Consider the following 23105-nt stretch of genomic DNA (forward strand, 5'->3'; position numbering starts at 1 on the left):
TGGAAAGAGAGGCCCATTGGACTTGCAAACTTTATATGCCCCAATATAGGGGAATGCCAGGGCCAAAAGAATGGAATGGGTGGGTAGGGAAGTGGGGGGCGCTATGGGGGACTTTTGGGATAGCATTGCAAATGTAACTGAGGAAAATATGTAATAAAAATATTAAAAATTAAAAAAAAGAGTAACAGCAACAATAAAAAAAAAAAGAACTAGGAGCACTCACAGCTCACCTGTATATTGTCACACTTCCACCAACAAGGCCACCCCTCCTGCCAGGGTTACATCCTATAGGTCAAGCATTCAAACACATGAGTCCATGGAGACCAAACCTATTCAAATCAGTATATTTCCTTTCTCTAGTTTCCCCTAAAAAAATCCATTTTACACATAATTTTGTACTTAGTCCTCATACTCTGACTATTCCTCAAACATATTTGTGTTTGCCCATTTCTATTCAAAGGGTTCGCTTCAACCTTTGTGCCTGTTTCTGAAGCAGCATCCTTTCAATCTCTCTTTCTTGATTCCCCTTAGTTCTACCACTCCAATCAATAACTGCACCACACACACCCTGGGGGTGGGGTGTGCATCCTCCCTCCCAATCATCCTTCAAAACACTTCCTGCTGCAACAAATTACTGCCATAATTTACAATTGCATAATACAAATATATAATACAAAATAAATTACAACAATACAGGAGAAATGTGTTCTCTTATAGTTCTGAAGGCTGTAAATGACAAATCTGGATTGCACTTCTCCTGAAGGCTTTGGAAAGAACTTTACATCTCCAAGTTTCTGCTGGTTCCTGGTGTCCCTTGGCTTATAGTAGTCTTTTCACTAGTCCTTGACTCCATCTTTGCTGGGCTTCCTCCTTGTATACCTGTCTTCTTTCTGTCTAAAGATGTTTATACACCCTCAAACTAAGATGACCTCGGTATGAATGCTCTGATTATTGCATCTGTAAAGACCAGATTTCTCAGGATTATATTCAGAGGCACCAAAGTTTCAGACTCAGCATGTGTACATTGTGGGTAGCGACCCACTCCTACCCCCATCATTTTGTAATACTCAGTTCTTCCTACAACAGCATCTCTACCATTTTTACTTGGAAAAATTGAGCCCAGGTTAGAACTTAGCCTGAGTTTCAACTTCTCCTGAGGGCTTTGTTGGAGTTCAGAATCACTCTCACACCCACAGACTCTCACAGAACTTTTGCAGAAGAATGTTGAGGTGCAAGTATTTAGAGAACCGTCTTTCTCCTCTATAAGACTTTTCTGTATTTGAAGACAAATCACCCCTAGATTCCCACCAGAGACTTTCTTGGACACAGTTATGTGTTTCCTGAATCATATGGACTATAAAAGTATAGTTGTATTGTGAGGAACTTCTTGTTCTTGTGTGCAGTGAACGATGACATTATGGGCTGTTGGAGGCTGTGATTTCTTCTGCCTCATCCAATTGGTGCAGGTTAAACAAGGTGAACCAATTACACAAACTCCACTAAACTAGAAGCCACATATAAATATAAACAGAAGACTGGTTTTGAAGCATCTGTGCCAAGTGTTAAAGAATTTTCTATGTTCAGAATAAAACAGAATGAAACAGTCCTATAACTTACTGTCTTCTAGACACAAGCAGAGCCCTGTGGCCGTTCAGTCCAGTCATCAACACAAGTATGTGATCTTCCCCAAGCCTTGTATCTGGTCCACAGTGGATCCAGGAACGGAGAGTCTAATGTGTCCTCATTCAAAACCTAAACCAAGTTGCTTCTAGGATTTTCCTGTTGAGACACAGCAGATATGATCCCCTCTTGTGAGTCATCCCACACTCCAATTAATAGCAAAAATATCAAAATTTGCTTTGTTTAAAAAAAAAAAAACATTGGATTTTTAAAAAAATGTCTTTGGCACAGATAGCCTAAATTGGGTCATAAACAATTACAAATAGCACTCAGATGTATTCAAAGTATTTTTTTAATACACAAAATGGCCTGTTTGTTTTCTACCTCATATTTTCATATTATCTTTAATGAGCGAAGGTCAGTGTCTCCTGAGCTCACTGGGTCTAAAGGTCATTAGTACCTCAGAAGGCTTGTGTCCTTATTGTTTATGCCCACATCAAACATTCTGTTCACCAGGTTGCAAACCAGTTTCCTTAGCAGCAAAGGGAATCTCTAGGTCAAAAGCTCTTGCAACATCATTTTTTTTCTTTTTGTAAATGTGTTGTTACCAACACGGGGATCGTTAGAACCTATTCTTTCAAAATCACACATACTCATTACTGTCATTTTTTTTAGAATAAAAAGTTGGGACCCAAAGATTTGTGCTTGATTTGTAAAATTACATATTTGGAAATCTTGCAGCTATATAAAATTAAATCCAATTTAGCCATGCGTTTAGCAAATCAGGGCCTTTCACAGACAAAGAATGGAGTTGGGCTCTCCAAGAAAATCAAGGATGTGTGGTCACTGTGGTATGCCATCATCGTTTCAAAAGCCATATATAAATGATATGTATATGGGGATTCAGTGATGTCCTAAAAATGAGAATTAAATAATAGAATTACTGGCACTGCGGAGAAATGAAATTGCAAGGAATGTTTAGAATGCAGGGCACTCAGCTTCCAAGATCCCTTACAATCTCATGGGCGTGGACTGCTCTTAATGCGGTTAACCATAGTGATGCTAGCTTGACTGAGCTCACACAGTAAGCCTGACATCGAGTTGCCCATAAGAGGTTGATGGCTGCCACTTACCACTGAGTCCTCAAAACACACCTGTGACAGAGATGCCAGCAGTAAAGTTGGTAGTGATGGTGTTTTGGTTTACTACTTTATACATGAAGAAACTGAGGTGGCGAAAATAAAGAGACAGGCCTGAAGGAGAACAGGGAACTAAACAGGAGGATTTAAACTGCTTCCCATTCTGTCTTCTTAATCATTTTACACCACTGTTAAATGTATTTACATATCACCATGCATTTGGCTAACTAAGGAAGAAAAATAAGGAGGCCTGGAAGGGTCAGTTAATAAGGTTCTAAAATAGCAGATGGGTGTCAGTTGGGCACACAGTGGTTCATTTTCTGGCTAAAGGTTATTAGGCAAGCTACACAAGGGACAAATGCTCACGTTTCTAGCTCTTAAAATGACAGGTTCATCTGACAGTCAAGTCTCCAAAGACAACATGACAAGATTGGGCAGCCACTCAAGCCTCTGGCACCATGTGGCTGGAACATACTGAAGGCCAAATGGCTCTACTACATGACCAGGTGCTCAAGTACAGTGCAGGTGCAGTGAGACAGTGGGTTCTGGCTTTCAGGCTCCACTAAAACCTATCTTCTTGTTACTCTTGTGTTCTCCTAAGTCACTTCTATTCTTTGCACATGCCCAGAGCAGTTCCATCATGTGGAATTAAGGGGGGAAGCTCAGTGGGTTAGAACTCACAAGTTAAATGGTATACGTTTGGGGAATGTCCTCTTTTGGCAGAGTACCTTTTCTGCTTTTAGTTTTCCTTTCTTCAGACCTAGGGTTTTTCTCATTTCCTGTATTACTCATTTAGTGTCAGATATAAATTTTGATTGTGTCCAAGATCTGGATGTTCACAGGACAAACTCAGTATTGTCATCATGTAGGGTTGTGTGGGCTTGTCTGTTGAAACAGACCCATGTAACAGGACAGCCATGTCTCTCTCTCTCTCTCTTATGCATGTCCTTCAGGAATCCTTCCTCTTTGTCCCTTTTGACAGTAGACAAAGATAAAGAGAGCTGATATTTGTCTTAAATTATTAGGTGTCATGGCATCCTACATACATCATTTCCTTGACTTATGATGACTCTGCAAGACAGACATTGTCAACCATTTACTAGTGTGGAAATAGGCCTTTAGAGATTGCTGAAGAATCAAAGTTAAGAGTTTACTCTCACTTGAGATGACTCTAACATTAACACACTGGCCACTGAGAGGGGGTGGGGGTCTGTATGTATTTTAACTGAGAACAGTTTGAAACTGAAGGACCTTAGCCTTTCTGCAGATTTTGGGGTATCAATCTCTGCTAGTTTGAAGATGCATCATCCTGATGCCATGCTTCAAAAATGATGATTTGTTATTCCTCCATGGATAACTTCCCTAGACAGTGCTGTCCAGTATCCATCATCTCTGTATTACTTCAGGGGCAAGAGGAGTCTCCCAGAAAATCAAGTTTGGTGCATAGTCACATACTATAACTACAGGCAAGGATGATTATAAGACCAAAGACATCTTTGTCTTAGCAATCAACTGCGGTTGACTACAAAAGTATTATCAGAGGTCTTGTTAATAATTAATAATTAACCAATTAATAATTGGTTAACAGAGGCTCCCTGTTGACTCAAGTTTATCCAGGTTCAGTAGTTGATGCTACTGCATAGGCTTGGCTTTTTTAGGGAGACAATCCATAGGCACTGCTCTGAGAGGTGGTGACTGTAGCTTTGAACCCTGTCCCCTCTTCATAAGATCTCACCAGAAAGGAGTTCTTACCAAATGGAGAATCCATTCAAATTCCAGTGCTTCACTCTCACCTGTGCCCAAGTAATTTCCAAATTAGCATCTCTCATGGTTTTACAAATAGCTCCCTGCCTATGGGATATTTCTAATTGGGCATCTCAAAATTACTTCCTTTGAGTCAGGGTTTTAGGCAGTAACAGCCTTGGCTATCCTAGACCTACTTTGTAGACCAGGCTCACCTTGAATTTGCAGAGACCCGCCTGCCTCTGCCTCCAAGTGCTGGGATTAAAGGCATGTGCCACCACACCTGGCCTATTGACTTATTTCTAACCTATCTCTGTTATTCCTTTACAAGTTTGGCCAGTGTTTTGAAAACTAAATTAACATTGTAGTGTTCACTTTCTTTCTTTCTTTTTTTTTTTTTCAGGATGGAGATATTTACTGAAGAGGGAGAAAATAAGATGCAAAGCAATGAATATCCTAATTGGAAGGACCAAGAGACTCCATTACCTTAGCACAGAAAAAAGGTGGAAGGAAGAATGCCAATTGCTGTAATGCTTATTTCTGCAAGCAGGAAACACGGGTTTATTTTCCCCCTTCTATATTCTTTTTTTTTTCAGTTTTTTTTAAATTAGGTATTTTCCTCATTTACATTTCCAATGCTATCCCAAAAGTCCCCCATACCCTCACCCCCACTCCCCTAACCCCCCCCCACTCCCACTTTTTGGCCCTGGCATTCCCCTGTACTGGGGCATATAAAGTTTGCAAGTCCAATGGGCTTCTCTTTCCAGTGATGGCCGATACATATGCAGCTAGAGTCAAGAGCTCCGGGGTACTTGTTCGTTCATAATGTTGTTCCACCTATAGGGTTGCAGATCTCTTTAGCTCCTTGGGTATTTTTCTCTAGCTCCTCCATTGGGGGTCCTGTGATCCATCCAATAGCTGACTGTGAGCATCCACTTTTGTGTTTGCTAGGCCCTGGGGTAGTCTCACTAGAGACAGCTATATCAGGGTCCTATCAGCAAAATCTTGTTAGTGTATGCAATGTTGTCAGCATTTGGAGGCTGATTATGGGATGGGTCCCTGGATATGGCAGTCTCTAGATGGTCCATCCTTTTGTCTCAGCTCCAAACTTTGTCTCTTATCCTGACTTCTTCAGACACCTTCTGAGCCTCATCGATCCCTCTTCTTTTGACTCTGCAGGTTGAGTTCTATCTTCAACTCTGGGATTCCTATTATTTCAAAGGAGACCAAGGAGAATTTTGGAACATGCTCCACTGACTTATTAGCTTCCTTCCTTTCAGTAACAAACACTATAATTTTACATTTTCAAAATTATTTTCATTAGCTAAGTCATATGTGAATAGTCTCCTTAGAAGAATTAATGCATTACTGTTCAGGATAAAATCCTCATTTGTGCTCTACCTGCACACAGTCTGCTCTCACTTTGTAGCCTTATGAATCTTTGCCTGAGTTTTAGCACACAAGCAGACATTTATGAAAAATGCAATCTACTGCTTTCCTTTTTTCTTTTAGATTGGAATGTTCACAAATAAATGTATCATATTACAGATATGTATTCCTCAACATGCATCTTTATTGTTCTCCCATATACCCAGGAAGTAATTATTCAGTAGCTACTAGATGCCAGATGTCACTCAAAATTACTGAGAGCACAATGAATAACTAACATGAAAAAAAATCCAAATTCCTGAATTCACGGAGGTCACATTGGCAATCTGCTCATGTGTTATGAGCAGATACATCTTGTGTTTATCAGTGACCCTGCAGGACTCTAGGGAGTAAGTATGCTGGAATTTATTTGGTCATTCCTATATCAATGGGCATTTAGATCATCTCCAGTGTTTTCCTATGACAAATGACATCACCAAGAGCACCTTGGGCACATGTGTGTGACCTTCTAGAATGGATGACAGGAGGTGTAGCTGCTGAGCCAAGGGCCTTCCAGGGAGGTTTCTGCCCTTCCATCAGCGTGTTCAAGAGCTCTCACCCAGCACTTTACTGTCAGTCCTTCATATCTCCAGACTTTTTGCATGGTGAAGAGTAAATAATAGTGTATTATTGTTACTGAACATGAATCATCTATTTAAAAATGCTCATCTACACACAAAAGTGGGTGACATTTATGGGCTGGATCGTTATCACCATTAACCTTGTTAATAGTTGAACTGTCCCAATCCCAATGTCTGTTGAATCGATAGCTCTTGCAAGAGCACAGCAATTTGAGGGAGTCACTTACCCACACACCCTCTTTCCTTTCTTTGTTTCCTTTGTTTGAGAAAGAAGCCTGGGGCAAAACTTCTCCCCAGTCTTGGTCAGAATACAAGGAAATTTGGGTGTTATAGTGAGGCAGGATTTTCCCTGTCCAATTACATTAAAATATTAGCGCAGCAGGAGGCCTGTGACTGGACAGAGAAAAGGGAGGTGGAACAAAGAGTTAGAGTGACAGAGAGTGTCTTAGGAGAGGAGAAGCCAAGATGGAGGCAAATGGACAAGAAGGAGATCCTGATCCCGTGTGGGTTTAAATAGCCACAGGTAGTTATGACGTCATAAAGGAATAGAGTAATTGGGATAACTTATCTGATCTAGGTGAGCAGCTTTTATCATTATCAATTGGTTCTGAAATTATTGTATTCATATCTTGTGAATTGAGAATTTATTGATATATAAATATGACTTGTTAATTATAAGCTTCAAGAGTTTTGATTCTATTGGGTTGCTGTGTGTTTTTGCTGTGTCATTTCATGGGCCTGGCATGGTAGCAAAGGGACCTTAAGAGCTCCAGCCCCATTGGAGAGTTGGCAGGCAAAGAGTAGCTGGATGGAGCATGGGAACTTGGTGGTTCACTTTTAATATTTCCCACTATAGGAGAGGATGTGGGAAAGGAGAGGGGCAAGGCCAGTGCTCAAAACTGTATTGCTGAGTCAGAGAGATAGACAGACTGACAAAAACACATATACTGAGATCAAGAGTGTTGACATGTGATTGCTCTCAGGAAGCTATAACAACAACAACAGAGAAAGTCCAGGCAGATGCCCAGGAGATAATACAATTATTCCTTTTCTGAAGCATATGATGGCAGGGATGGGCCATGGTCTCTGAACTACCAACTATACTAATGAGGCTTTAATGGGGTGCACGTATCCCGGAAACTTACATTCACTGTCAACTGTCTCACTTCATAGAATGAAGCAATGGCCAGAAATGTTGCCATCAGTCCAAAGAACCTGATAGTTTTGGGAATGCCTTTGCTGCTGATGTTTGATATTTGGGAGACTTATTTTTCAACCATTTGAACATACACACACACACACACACACACACACACACACACTTTGGGATTTTCTACCTCAAGCACCATAACAAATGGCTTGGGTCATGAGAAGTATGACTGGGCACCACAGTTCTGTCTTTAGGACAGATGCCAGCACCAGACCTCTGATACATGAGGTCTCTGTGAGACTGGCTGACCTCTCATTTCCCTAACTTTACCACCTCAAGCATTGATGGAGAAAGGCATGGAGGGCAACGCAGGCAGAAAACTGACAATAAGCATCCACGTTGAAGAAATACGTAATGAAGCTTCTTATAAAACAGCTAATAACCCAGGTTTAGCAATCTTTTCAGTCTAAGAAACCATGACAAGAGGAAGAGATTAGCTCCAGAGAGACAACCTTGAGTGCTAAGACAGGGTGGGGAGGATGTTAGCAATGCCACACAGACACATGCCTTTAAAGGAGCAGTAACACTTCTGAGGGCCCCATAGCAAATGTTCATGGCCGTGGTCAATCATCTAGCTGTCAGCTATGAGGTTCTTGGGCTTTCTGTGGGCCTCTTCTACCAAGACTATGGTAGGTCTTGATGTCTGATGTTGTCTTTAATGTGTCCCCATTGAGGAATGCAATGGGCCCTGATAGCTGAGTACTGGCTTAAAAGAGAGATTTATCAATCTAAGCTTTTCCATTAAAATCTATACCCCCAGAGCTTAGCAGGTGAAACACAGCACAAAATTACTGACTTTCAAACTTTGTAGAATGGGACTCGCCGAAACTTCCACTACAGGGTCACAGTGAGAGCAAAGGAATCTAGATGTGTTTCCTGCCTGGGGTGTAGGTGAGCCCCTTTGGGTCAATCCCTGAGTCCTTTTGTACCATCTTTTCAGTTTGTCCCTCTTGGCTTCTTTTTGATGAGTTAGTGCACGTGGGACTTTTGCGCTCATGGGAGTTGCTTCCAGATCTTTTCTATGGGACAAACCACTGGGGATCGTGTTGAATGGTATGAAGCAGTAAGCAGGCTAGATTAACCTCTCATTTACCCAGAATAGTTAGGTTGATCCGTGATATAAACCCTTGATAGGCTCATGACCTTTTATCTGGTTCAGCCTGGACTGTCAGGAGGAAAAGCTCTGGATAGTTCTGTCACAATGGCTGATGCTCTGAGGCACCAGTTGTTTACCTCTCCCTTACAACACTAGGTATCAATTCACTATCTGACTGATGTCCTTCCTGGGGGCTCAGCGACATTATGGGATACTTACTTGTCACAAGAACACCTGACAGGAAGGATGTTGCTCCCCTGGCAGTGAGCCATCTCATGTATTCACAAGTTAGAAAGCATTTCTTATGACAGAAAACTGAGTGACCTCTGGGATTTAAATAAATGCCTCATGTTTTGCTCCCCCTCCCCCAGTGTTTGTCTTATGCACATCCCCCCCCTTTTCTGTCCCCTAAGCCCAGTTCTTTACTTCTCATTTCTTTGACAGTGAAACAGGCTAACAATGTCCACAAGCTTACTAGAGACTTCGTTGCTTGGATTCATTTTTAGGAATTATTGACCCAATAGAACTTAATGGTACTTTGGAGTCCAGGCCCTTGTGTAAATCCTTCATCTTTTGCAGATTAACAGTCAGATGGGACCCGGAAGGGCTCCAGTGTCCAAACGCTAAAATCTATACCAGATTTTCAATTGAAAGATGGTGACAGCTTCTGCAGGGGCTTGGGTCTTGTTTTTACTCTTCATTGGAATAATGACAACTATGAAATCCCAATCGATGACCCTTTTCCTTTCTTAAAAAGAAAGATTTTTTTTCTCTCTTCAAGCTAACATATTCCACTTAACTGGCTGAGAGTTGGGAACACAAACTCCCAGTTTTTTTTCCCTGAATATTATCTGTTCACAGCTTGCAAAAATCCTATTTTCAACTACATCAGATTGGCTAGGTGGATAGAGAACAGCTCTAGCCACAGCCACTAAAAGCAGATGTTAGCTTAATTAAACCCACAGAAAATAGGGACTAGTGTATTCCCAGGTTCCTCAGAAAATGCCATCCTTTTGTTTCTGGACTCTGAAGTGGGATTTGAATTTATGTGCTTCTTCATGTATCTTTAAGTAAGGGAGAAAAATGCTATCCAAAATCTGCCTTCCTGATGAAAGGTGAGGAAACTGACTTCAGAATCTGGGTCCTGTGAGAGAAGGTACCGAGGAACGGAAGAAGGAGCAGTTTCCTCAAACAGATGCCCTGCGTGAGGTTCACATGGCCTGGGCTGCCATCGGCCCGACCCAGCCAAACCATCTGCCCATTTCTAATCCTTCAACGTAGAAAAGACAATTCTACCATCCTGCATAAGATGTAGCAGCTGAATGGATCCCAATTTATCAGAGAAACTATAAATTGCACGAGTCCAGGCTGCGGCTAACGTAATAAGCCCCGTGATCTCTGTACCATACATTCCAGGCTGTTATTTCAGGTCTCCAAGGAGATTGGTGCCATAAAAGCCATTTCTCAGGAATTCTGCCAGCTATAGAAATGCACTGCTCTTGCTAATATATTACAACTTGTTTATCACAGTCCATGGCTGCAGAAGCAGCAATATTACCAAGAGAGGGCAAAGGATGGGAATACATACTCCACAGGCAGCCATCTTCCTGTCTTCTACATAGTCCTGAAGAAGCATGCACATTTTTCCCTTGTCCTATATCCGCTCTGTCCTTCCTCCCAAGAGAGAGCATGCTAGCTCGATGGAGACTTAAGGGGATTCTGTTCATCTTTGTTTAGCCTCTCACCAATTATAGGTAACACACAGCCATGGGGAGAGGCTGCAAGATCTTCATGGGGAAGATTTGAGGAAACTGGATGAACTCGAGAGACATTTGGGTACAGACTCCATAGAGGGTCTGCTTGGCCTCTTATTTGCCACTGGATTCTTTTGAGCCTCAGTTTCCTTGCACTTGCTTTTTTTTAAAAAACAAAAACAAAACCACAAAAAACAGAACAACAGTGCCTCATGGATAAAAGAGATGAAGACTGGTAAAGACTCAGAAACTGTTAGTTTACGACTCCTGATTAGTTGATGACATGGTAGACGAAATTTGAGATGCTGAATTGGTGCTTTTACAAAAGAGATCAATGCGCTGGAAATATAAGATCCACCTAAATGAATTTCATAGGTCTGTCTGGTAGTCAGAGCTTTAATGCATGGCCTAAGATGCTGAGATAGTCAGCACCCTTTTAGGGTCACGAAGGCTGCCGTAATAAAGCACCACATACTGGGCCCTTGCACACAGAGCTTCATTCTTTTCCAGGGAGGACAAAGTTGGTTGATGGTTTCCTTTTGAGGCTGTTTCTCCTTAGTTATTACAGAAGATAACTTTGACTCTTATTATATTTTCCCAGTCTTCCCTGTTATCTGTCAGTGTCCCCACCTCTTCTGCTAGGATTTGGACCTTAAAAAGTCCACGTGCTAACAGGATCCGTCTTCATCTTGGTGCTACTGGAAGGTGGTAGATATCTTTAAGAAGTGAGGCTAGTGAGAGGGTTTAAATCAGGGGACACATGCCCTTGAATGGGAGCGAGGGATCCTAGCCTTTTATTCCAGTTTCATTTTCTGGTTACCATGAGTTGAGTTGTTCTTTTCCACCACACACTCTTGCCATCATGTGGTAACTCAAAACGAACCCAAGAACCAATCACTTATAGATTGAAACCTCCAAAACCACGAGGCAAAAATTAACCTTTTCTCTTGGTAACCAGATTATCTCCGGTGTTCGTTAGAGTAAAGGAAAGCTGATGCGACACATTTTCTTGAGACACCAGATGTATTGAATAAGGACTTATACTACTGGCTTCATTTGAATCTAATGGACTTCATTTTAATTTACTTGCCTTTTTAAAAGCTGCATCTTCAAATGCAGTTGCATTCTGAAGTATTAGGGTTATCATTTCAATGAATGAATCTGAGGGAGTAAACAATTTGGAAGATCTTCCTAGTCTAGCCCCCATCTTGGAGTAATAGAAGAGGAAGGAAGGACAATTTCATATGATGAGTCATCCTGTTCTCTCTCTCTCTCTCTCTCTCTCTCTCTCTCTCTCTCTCTCTCTCTTATCTATCTATCTATCTATCTATCTATCTATCTATCTATCTATCTATCTATCTATCTATCTATCTATCTATCTATCTATCTATCTATCTATCATCTATCTTATATTTTATCATCTTATATATGTATGTATGTATGTATATATATGTGTGTGTGTGTGTGTGTGGTGTATGTACCTGTTCATGTGAATGTATGCACGTGAATACAGGTACATACAGGTACACATATGTGCACATGCATGTGAAAGCCAGAGACTTCAGTCACTTTCTGCCTTATGTATTGGTGCAGAGTCTCTCAATGAACATGGGACTCATCCACTTACGATGTTCTGCCCTTGGGTGTTGGGGGATTGTCTTGTCTTTGTCCCCATCTCTGGAGTTATATATGTGTACTGACACACTTGGCTTTTTATATTGGTGTTGGGATCTGAACTGAGGTCCTGAGGCTTAGTGGCAGGCACAGTCTTGACTGAGCCACCTCCCCAGCCTTCATTATCATCTTTTAAAAACAGAAAGTGAATTTAGAAACTCCATTTAATTGTGAACACAGGAAACAATTCTGGCAGACATAGAAATTGCAATTAAAAAATTATTTTCTGATGATACCTCTGCTTAATTGGCTACCTTGTGAAGAATTTAAGGGAAAAACTTCCAAGCCTCCCTAGTGATGGATTAGTGATCTGACGACTATAAAATCCTTTACATTGCTGAGAAGTCATTTCCCAGCTTAATAGAGCTAGTAGTTATCTAGTGCGCTGTCATGGCTGGTTTGGTTTCTGATGGATAATAGTTGGATCACAGAGTTGGGCAGCTGAGCCCTGAAGAGGCTCTGCACATCAGAATAGGGACTTGTTTCTTTGCTCCAGAGGTTCTGGTTGGACAGCCTGGAGACATATCTTATCTGTTTGTGAACTATGTAGGAAGCCAAGGTGAAGAAGCCAAGCAGCTGAGCCATGGGGTCAATTCTTTCTAGTGAAGTATATTAGTTTCTGGTTCCAGCTATAATAAAATACCATGGGGGCCAGTTTGCTTTTTCTAGTGTCTGTGGTGACTGTGTCCATTAGGGACCTCATCTCCATTTTCATAGCCTTCAATGGGGCATCTTGTAATCTCTTTCTGAGCCTCTGATATTGGCTTCAATCAACATATCATTTCTCCTACTCTTTGCTTTCCTGTGTGATGTTGTGGGGTTTGCAATGATACCTGAGGACAGTCTCACCTTAAAGATCCTTATCACATTTACAAAGTTCCTTTTGTGTAAGGTGACATGTTCACAGGTCTTAGAGATTGGGGTATGGATCTCTCCAGAGGATCAATGTTCTGCCCTTTGCCTTATACCAGGAGAAGACCTATCTGGTAGGCTGGTAATCCAGAAACCCTAGATTCTACACCAAGCATGTGTATGGATGGATTGCTGTAGCTTGTATAGGGTTAGAGGATTAGAATACAAGAACCTCATGATCTCTCTCTCTCTCTCTCTCTCTCCATCTCACTCTCCCCCCTCCCTTCCTCCCTCCCTTTAACACTTGTCTCATTTATCCATTCAATCATTCATAAGGGAGTGTCCCACTCTTCTGATACACAAAGCTCCTCTTTTACTAAGTTATAATGTGAGGTATATATGAAACTCAAGAAGAAGGAAGACCAAAGTGTGGATACTTTGATCCTTCTCAGAAGGGGGAATAAAACGCCCATGGAAGGAGTTACAGAGACAAAGGTTGGAGCTGAGATGGAAGGATGGACCATCCAAGATTGTCCCACCCGGTGATCCATCCCATAATTAGCCACCAAACGCAGACAATATTGCATATGCCAGCAAGATTTTGCTGACAGGACCCTGATATAGCTGTCTCTTGTGAGGCTATGCCAGTGCCTGGAAAATATAGAAGTGGATGCTCACAGTCAGCTATTGGATGGAACACAGGTCCCCCAATGGAGGAGCTAGAGAAAGTACCCAAGGAGCTGAAGGGGTCTGCAAACCTATAGGAGGAACAACAATATGAACTAACCAGTACTCCCAGAGCTCGTGTCTCTAGCTGCATATGTAGCAGAAGATGGCCTAGTCGGCCATCATTGGAAAGAGAGGCCCATTGGTCTTGCAAACTTTATATTCCCCAGTACAGGGGAACGCCAGGGCCAGGAAGCAGGAGTGGGTGGGTTGAGGAACAGGGCGGGGGGAGGATATAGGGGACTTTTGGGATAACATTTGAAATGTAAATGAAGAAAATATCTAATAAAAAACATGGTTAAAATAATAATTTGAGGTGTGAGGGAAGACAAAAAGTACCAGAGCCATATGGTTTTCAGACTGCTCTTCACAATTCTCTCTTCCAGTGCCCTCTCTTTCCCCTCCTCCTCCCTTTGTTCTCCTCTTTTCCCTCCTCCCTTCTCCTCCTCCCTCCTCTTCTCCAGGCTAACATTTATTGAGTACTTAACCATGAGGAGATAAGAGTGCTTGCTGACTTATCTGCTATTTATCTTATAATCTCTGCTGCATTTGTGAGCACCAGGCCTCCTGCCATGACAAATACATCACAGAATTTCAGTGGTTTGACCCCACCGAGGCTTATTTATATCTCGTTCCCATGACCTTCTAATACTGAAGCTCTGATCCCAGGGTGGTTTTCCTCAACAGCATTGAGACTGAGGCCCTGTCCATGGTACCGATCCCCCATTCCCTGAAACCCCATACTCCTTTGCATATAGGTGTGTGTGTGTGTGTGTGTGTGCACCACACCCTGTTCTTAGAAATTCAACCCTGAAGAATATGTTTTTTCTGCTCATAGCCTTGTTGTCCATTATATGCCATTCTTGGTTACCACTGGGTCTGGACAATGTGCTTGTCGCTGCTTCCCAGTATCAATTCATACAGTTCAAGTATTGGGAGAGGGAGATTTTGGTGGACAACTTTCATCTCACTTAATACAGCCCTTAGCACACAGTAGCATCTCATATTGAAATATGCCATGCAAAAATATGTAACCATGTCAAGCTATTTCCCAAGAGACATTAAATAAGGAACCCAATGAAGTGAGTCTTTACTCCCAGAAGTTTAGAGTCTCTGGATCAAGGGGAAAATGGGCACTGAGATCCTCTGACCATTCAAAAATTTCAGTGGTATCCTTAGGACAGAGATGGCTTCCCAGAGACAGCCCATGTCTGATGGGATTAATACTATAGGGTGAGATATTCTGGCCACTAATGGAGTCTGGGATATTGGAGCTAGGGTGGTTAGGTTGTTCATTCATCATAGGGATGGGAAGAATATTGATTGCATGAATGAATAAAGACATTGGAGCTTATAAACATTTGAAGAAGTCCATGGAACATGGATGGGACCTTTATCCTCTGAAAAACTAGATTACTATCATTCATTAATGGGAACAGTAAAACCCTCAGTGTTCCAATGTTTTGAATGGGTAATATGTGTCATAATCAGTTTTTCCAATGAGTGCTTCATTCTAGTACACCACACACACATGCACATGTGCACACATGTACACACATATACACACATACACACACACACATACACACACACACATACACAGAGACACATACTCCTTTTTTTTCCTTCCTATTTCCCTTCTACCTACCTACCTACCTACCTACCTACCTACCTACCTACCTACCTTTCTCATTTCATCCCTTTCTTCTTGTTTCTCAGACAAGATCTCGATTCCAGGCTAACCCCCAGTTCCTTATGTAGTAGAGGATTACCTTGAACTTCTGATCCTCCTGGATCTACTTCCTTTGTGCTGGATTACAGGTAGATGCTCCCAATTCTGTTCATATATTCTGGGCATTGAACCTAGGGCTTTGTGTATTCTAGCCAAGTCCTGCAACATCTAAGCTCTGTGAACAGATTGCCAGTGCTCTTCCCTTCCCTTCCCTTCCCTTCCCTTCCCTTCCCTTCCCTTCCCTTTCTTTTCTTTTTTTTTACTTATTCACGCTGCATCCTACTTAGTGCCCCTTCCAGTCACCTCCTCCCATAATCTTTTCCTCCTCCTCTTTTCCTCATTGGGTGGACACCCCCTGGATATCCTCCTATTCATCAAGTCTCTGTGAGGCTAGGAGCTTTCTCTTCCACTGAGGCCAGACAAGGCAGCCCAGCTAGAACATATCCCACATATAGGCATCAGTTTTTAGGATAGCCCCTGATTCACTTGCTCGAGACCCACATGAAGAACAAACTGCACATCTGCTACATATGTGTGTGGGGACCTAGGTCTAGCCTGTGCATGTTCTTTGGTTGGTGGTTCAGACACTGAGAGCCCCAAGGGTCCAGCTTAGTTAACTCTGATGGTCTTCTTGTGGAGTCCTATCCCCTTTGGGGCCACAATCCTCCTTCTTATTCTTCCATAAGAGTCCCTAAGCTCCATCCACTGTTTGCCTGTAGGTCTCTGCATCTGTCTTAATCAGCTTCTGGGTGAACTCTCTCAGAGGACAGCCATGATGGACTCCTGTCTGCAAGCTTAACAGAGTATCATTAGTAGTGTCAGGGATTGGTGCTTTCCCAATAGGATGGGTCTCAAGTTGGGTGGGTTATTGGTTGGCCATTTCCCCAGTCTCTGCTCCATCCCTGCATTTTTTCTAGACAGGGTAAATTTTAGGTTGAAAGTTGCATTGGTTGTTTGGTGTTCCTGTAACTCCACTAGGGTTCCTGCCTGGCTATAGGAGGTGGCCTCTTCTGGCTTCATATCCCCAACGCTGTGAGTCACAGCTGAGGTCACCCCATTGATTCTTCGGGATCTCTCTTTTCCGAAGCCTTTCCATTCATTCTCATGGCCATCTGGCCATTTCTCCTGTATCTCCCTACACATGATTCTGACCTCTCCCATTCCCTCCCCATCTCCTCTCCCATCCAATCCCTTCCTCCATCTGCCTCTTGTGACTATTCCTCATTCTATGTGAGATTCAAACTTGTGCCTTCCTTCTTGTTTAACTTCTTCGGGTCTGTGGCCAGGGAATGGATAGATGACTCAGCAGTTAAGAACACTGGCTGTTCTTCCAGAGGTTCTGAGTTCAATTCTGAGCAAGCACATGGTGACTCACAACCATCTATAACAGAATAGGATGCCCTCTTCTGGCATGCAGGTGTTCATGCAGATAGAGCCAGTGCTCCTTTGGTTCTCATGCTCTTTGCCATCTCCCAAGCTACACATTATCGAGTCTTCCCACTATTCTAGGAGGCATCCTAGCAACAACTCTTTGCTTTTTTTCCTTTCTTACCTTCTGTTCTTCATTTGTTAAAGTTACAGATCTTTCTAGTGCTTGCCACAGGCTCCATGTTCCAAATATCTTTTTCTCTCCCATATCCCTCAGCCAACACTATGAACTACGATGATCTGTGATCTCAAGTCTGTTTCAAAACTGTTCACAGATTTCAGTCTCACTAAAACATTAGGCTTCCTTAATTCCTTATGGTCCCCTGTCCATCTATTTATTCTCTCTGATAGTCATACTGTGCAACCCACGTAGGAGGGATGTGATCTGGGTTATGGTTTAGGCAATAGGTGCTCTTATTTTTCAGGACTCAACAGCATAAATATGCACCATTTTCTGTTTCCCATTGTTATGGTCCTATCTCATACTCTGTTGCTCTTGGAGTTGAGTTATTTCCTCAGTGATCTAACCTTTTGTTTAATTTCTACACTACATAGTTGCCAGGTTAGTTTTTACAAGGCAGAGTTCTGATGACACAGTTTCTAGCTGTAAACTTTTTATGCATCCCTATCGACTACAGAGTCAAATCATGTTAAATCTTCCCTGGGATCTGGCCCTACTTCATTTTTTCCAGCTTTATATCCCATTTCGTACTTTTGTGCTTCTCATCTAAACTGAATTGCTTATGAATCTCCACACATCTTCCTTCCTTACCTCTCATCTATGCAGATATCCCACATATACCAGGTTATTTCTCACCTTAAAAATCTCTGCTTCAGCGGAGTTTTTAGTGTGAGTGAGGACATCTGTACTCTATAAATACACAGTGGATGAATGGCTAGGTTCCAGCCTGTAATACCCTTTCCGCTCTTTAGCACATCTAAATCCCGAACAGAATACTTAGTGCCTTTGTCGTGGCAATAAATTCACTGTACACTATATTATATTTGTTTAATGTATGCATCTTATTGCTGCTATTAGATAGTGCTCAGGGCTGTACATGATTTACCTTATCCACGCAATACCAAAACATTTTTCACCTGCTCAGCAACTAAGCACGATGTGGAATAAACAGTATAAAAATGTGTATGCCTCTTTCCCTTTCCCTCCGTCCTCCCTCTCTATGTGTCTCTCTGTGTCTCTGTGTGCATGTCTGTGCTGTGCTGTGTGTGTGTGCCTGTGTGTGTTGAATGTTCAGATCCTGATAGAATGTTTTGATGATTACTGAGTGTACACAAGTCACCTAATACAGTCCTCAGCACAAGGTACCATCTCAGCTTGAAACATAGTATGGACTGGTGTGTAACTGTGTCAAGTTCTTTACAAAGAGACATTAAATAAGGGACCCAGTGAAATGAATCTTTACTCCCAGAAGTTTAGAGTTCCTGGACTAAGGAGGAAAGGATGGTCAGGAATCCTCTGATGATTCTACATTTTCAGTGGTATCCTCAGGACAAGGATGGCTACCCAGAGACCTCCCATGTCTGTTGGGATTAATGCTATGTAATGAGATGCTCTGGTCACTGATGGAGATTGGGTTGTTGGAGTTGGGGTGGCTGAGACATTCATTCATCACAGGGATGGGAAGAATATTAGTTCTATGAATGAAGACACTGAAGCTTCTTATGAACAACTGGAGAAGTTCACAGAGCAGACCTTTGCAGTGGCCATCTCTCTGGGTGCTTCTGTGTGATGAGGAGTGAGTGGGATGCTGCAGAAGGATACCTCTCTCAGTTGGATTAGTGAGCTGACACTCTCAGAGTATGCCTTCTGATAACTACAAGGGTTCCCATCCCCTTCTTTTGGTACCAGTCCTGGGAGCTCTGACAAAGGCAGGAGATTGTATCTTTATTAGACACATTAGCCGCCAAGGGAGCTTGTTCAGGGTTTCACATGGCTCACTGCTGAGCTGGAGGCCAGCAAAACTACTGGGCTCCACATGACTTAATTAGAGACAAGATTTCAAGCTTTGTTTGTGTCCCCAGGATTTGGCATGATGGCACAGCTGGGACTGGGGCATCTTGGCTTCCCCTGTTTAGGTAATTGGTACATCAGAGGGAGGCAAGAGTTATTGGACCAATGATATGCATTCTCTGCTGAAGGTTCTGAAGATCATGAATACATTTCACTGATCATAAATGAGCCATTAGCTACAATCCAGCTAAGGACAGCACTTGGAAATTCTCTTGCCTAAATTCTTCTTTAGGACTTTAGTAGGGTAGTCCAAGCATGATGGTACATAATGATAAGCCAAGCACTCATAGGAAGGTTGCCAAGAAATTGAGGCCAGCCTGAGATACATAGAGAGTTCCAGATTAGACTGGGAAACAGAATGGGAGCCTCTCTCCACCAAAATCAAAATAAAGCCCAAAGCAACAAAATTTTGGAAGGATAAGACTTAAGCCTGACACACCCCGTCTTACGTTAGATGCAGAAGGTGAACTCTTTTACATTATCATCCTCTACTTTATATACATTACAGTGCTATCAGCTTAAACAGAAATTATGACACAAGAACCCAACCTTATCACCAAAGCCCCAAACTCACAATCACTCTACTTCCGTCTTCCAATTTCTGGGATAACAGGTCTGAGGCATGACATTTGGTTATTTATTTATTTTTTACATTTATATAATCTTCCCTTTCCAAGATGACCTACTTCAGCCTTAACCACTTTGTCCTGTTTATTTTCAGCATATATTTTTAAAACACTTGAAATGCTACATACATTTGTTCATTATCTCCCCCAAAATAGAATTGAAATTTCAGGAAAGAAGGGAATGTAGATGCTTTGTTTAGTGCTGTCTCCCCAGTACCTCGAATACTATGGACATGGTAACTGGGGTAGTTTGTCAGTACCTGCTTGAGCTATGAATTGGATGTGGTCATGTTTCAGACCACAGCTAACCTCTATTGGCAGAATCAGTCCTTAGGGAATGAAAAAATTGTGGCCCCATGATACAAATGAACCATCTTACCTTCTGCTCCCTGGTACATGGATAACTTCAGCTGAAAACATTTTGCAGACTAGGATCCCATGAAAATAAATGGGCTTCACTGATCATATAGTTCAATTCGTAAACCAGATTAGCTTGCTACCATAATAGAACCCAGGATGAGTTAGAAAGGAAGATGAAAAAATGAGAAGCTAGAACACAAGGGTGGTTAGGGGGATTGCAGTTTAAGAGATGTGTGCAGCTCATAATATAAAGCAAAAGGAAATGTAGAACGGGGACATCAGGACTTGTAAGTTATTTCCTTTCAGATGTCCTAACATGTTTTTGTGAAATAGCTGTGTGCTCACATGAGACAGACAGCCTGGGTCCTATCCTTTATTGCAATTTCTTGACTGAGTGACATTGGATGAGTTAGTCAACTTCCCTCTAAATGATCTCATATTAGTCATTAAACTGAACTCACATTGTTGTTCTGTGTTGGCTTGCTCCATCACGCATGCGCAAAATGGCAAAAATGGCCTATACCGGGAACAACAAATGAAGGCTGTATCTATTGTTGTAGATAATGTGAAAAGTTCTCCTTTCTTTTCTTTTTTTCTTTTTCATAGTCTATGGAGGCTTTTTATTTATGCTTTACATTTAGAAAAAGAATCCCAGAATTTCCCCTCCTGTATGTTTTCGTCTTGTCTCTTCATGGTCCGTGATGCCAGCCGAGGTTTTCAGCACAATGAACCCAAACTATCGTGATGGGAGCAGATGGTTCTGCCATTTCTCTAAGTTTTTGAGTTGAACATCAAACCTAGGGCTTATAACTCCACACTTGTTCAAGTTATTTATCAAAGGCCCTTTTGAAAGTCTCCCAGATAGAAAAGAAAGCCACATTGTCCTGACTCCTGTGCATACTGTATCATCTACCTGCCCTAGCCAGGAGAGATGGTCTTCTTGGAGGCAGTAAAGAGGTCAAGTTACTGCCTCCAAAGCCTCATGCAACACAGTCACATATGAATGAGCTTTTGGTGACCTAAAAGGTCTTTCAGTTATTGTTATTATTTTTTCATTGACCTGATATCACTTTTTTTTAAATAAGAAAGTGTGCTTAGGTATGATCTATAGATTCTTCATACAGTCTCCCCCTTCCCATGTTTGATTTTTTTCCCCCTCCAACTGCTATACTCTTGTTTGTAGCTCCAGTGCCTGGATAAAGCCGGGGCAATTTTTTTGGATGTCAATCATTTTGAAAGGCAACTTCCTTGCATGACTTGGTAAGATCTGAAAGGAAGATAGTCACAGCGGAGAGGCAGTGGCAAGGCGTCCCTAGGCAGCTGGGAGTCTTGAGCATCCACATGTAATTGCTCTCTTTTATTCGCCACAGCCTGCCTGCTGTGTTCATCAGACTGCCCAGTGGCACAGAAGGTAATCAGGGCCGAGACCATTTCAGAAACTCAGACATGCGCGACCAAAGTTAAAAATATGTTAAAAATTACTGGGATGTGATTTGCTCTTAGAGAACTCAATTTCGGGATAAGAACAAGAGGACGCCCTGCAAAACTGGGCCAGCAGAAATTATCGTCACTGAAGAAAATGCTAGGAGAGCTGTGAACAGTTAATAACTCGGGTGTCCAACTGCCCATAGTAAGTGCTTGCTTAATGTGTAGACAAGGCAGGGAGATTCAGAAGAGCAGGCAACTCAAAGCATTTCCATTTTATTTAAGGAACTCTTTGATCTGTTTCGAAATTTAAGATTCTGCTTTTGACTTCGCTAGATAAAGTTGGAGTTGGAATGAATTATTCATATGAAATATTGCCTCAATAACACTGCATCAAATAAACATAATGAAAAGCTGCCCATGTTATATAAGGGAAGCTAAGTCACAACTCTTTTGAATTGCAAAGTTAGGCACTGGGGTGGGTGGATGGGGGCTAGCCTGTTCTCCAACATCCCTCTATGGACAGTCCTTTAGGATGATACAACACTCAGATCCCTTTTATTTCTGGCTAGACAGGAGTTTGTGGTTTATGAGTTTGAACTACAGTTGTAACCATAACTGTGGTGCTATTAAATCCCACAGTCCATGTCCTCATTCCAACCAAGTCATTGGAGACCAGTGAGTATTTTCCATGACATTGTATCCAATACCATATGATACGTTCCCCAGCTCTCCAGATAATTGTATGCATTATGATATTTTCAATGATTACTATAGCATATCCATCCATATGTATGCCACAAAGAGATCATTACAAGGGAAGTAACACCCTTGCTTATCAACTTATCAATGATGTGTGTGTGTGTGTGTGTGTGTGTGTGTGTGTATGTGTGTTTATGTGCAAGTTTAACACTGTTGTGGTTAATAGATTGAGAGAGAGGAGGGGAGAAGGAGAGGGAGAGGGAGAGGGAGAGGGAGAGAGGGAGAAGGAGACAGAGAGAGAGGATAAACTAGACCTAAATAAGCAGTGTATGTCAGGGGAATTCAACTTAGCTGAAATTCAATAGATGACCCTTAAATTCTTGCTGACAATTCAACTTTAAGCAACTGTGGTTCAATAAAGGTAAAGGAAAGAGCCGAGTCAGCATGGAGAAGACAGGAACTCAGAGTCTGTTTGTGTCCTCTGTCCTTGGAACACACGAGGTCCTACGGGAGCAGGCCCATCTCCTTGAAGTGGATATTCAGTGGTTCTTAAGCACTATCTCGGGGTCACCAAAGGACTTTTTGAAATTGGATTCTCAGATCACACTCTCTACCTAGATTGGTCTCTGGCACCTACCCACAGTGAAGGGGGGTGAAGGTAAACGCCAGCTATGAAGGTCTCCAGGAGGCAGCCTTGGGTAGAGTCACCATAGTAAGCTGCATGTTTGTCTCCTCTTGAAATCCACATGTCCATGTGCTGATCCGAAGTGTAATGATCTGGGGGAGATGGAGCCTTTTCGGATAATTAAGTTTAGCTCAGGCCTAGAAGATAGGTTTTCCTTGGAGTAGTGCTTTTATATGAAGGAGACAATAATGGTCCCTCTCTTTGTTCACATGCACCAAGGGAATGTACATGAACAGACAAGGGAACATATGTGGTACCTATAAGCATAACAAAGCTTGTATCGGCCTCCAGG

This window comes from Mus caroli, chromosome 10 (assembly GCF_900094665.2).
Source record: "Mus caroli chromosome 10, CAROLI_EIJ_v1.1, whole genome shotgun sequence".
In the NCBI taxonomy this organism is placed as follows: domain Eukaryota; kingdom Metazoa; phylum Chordata; class Mammalia; order Rodentia; family Muridae; genus Mus; species Mus caroli.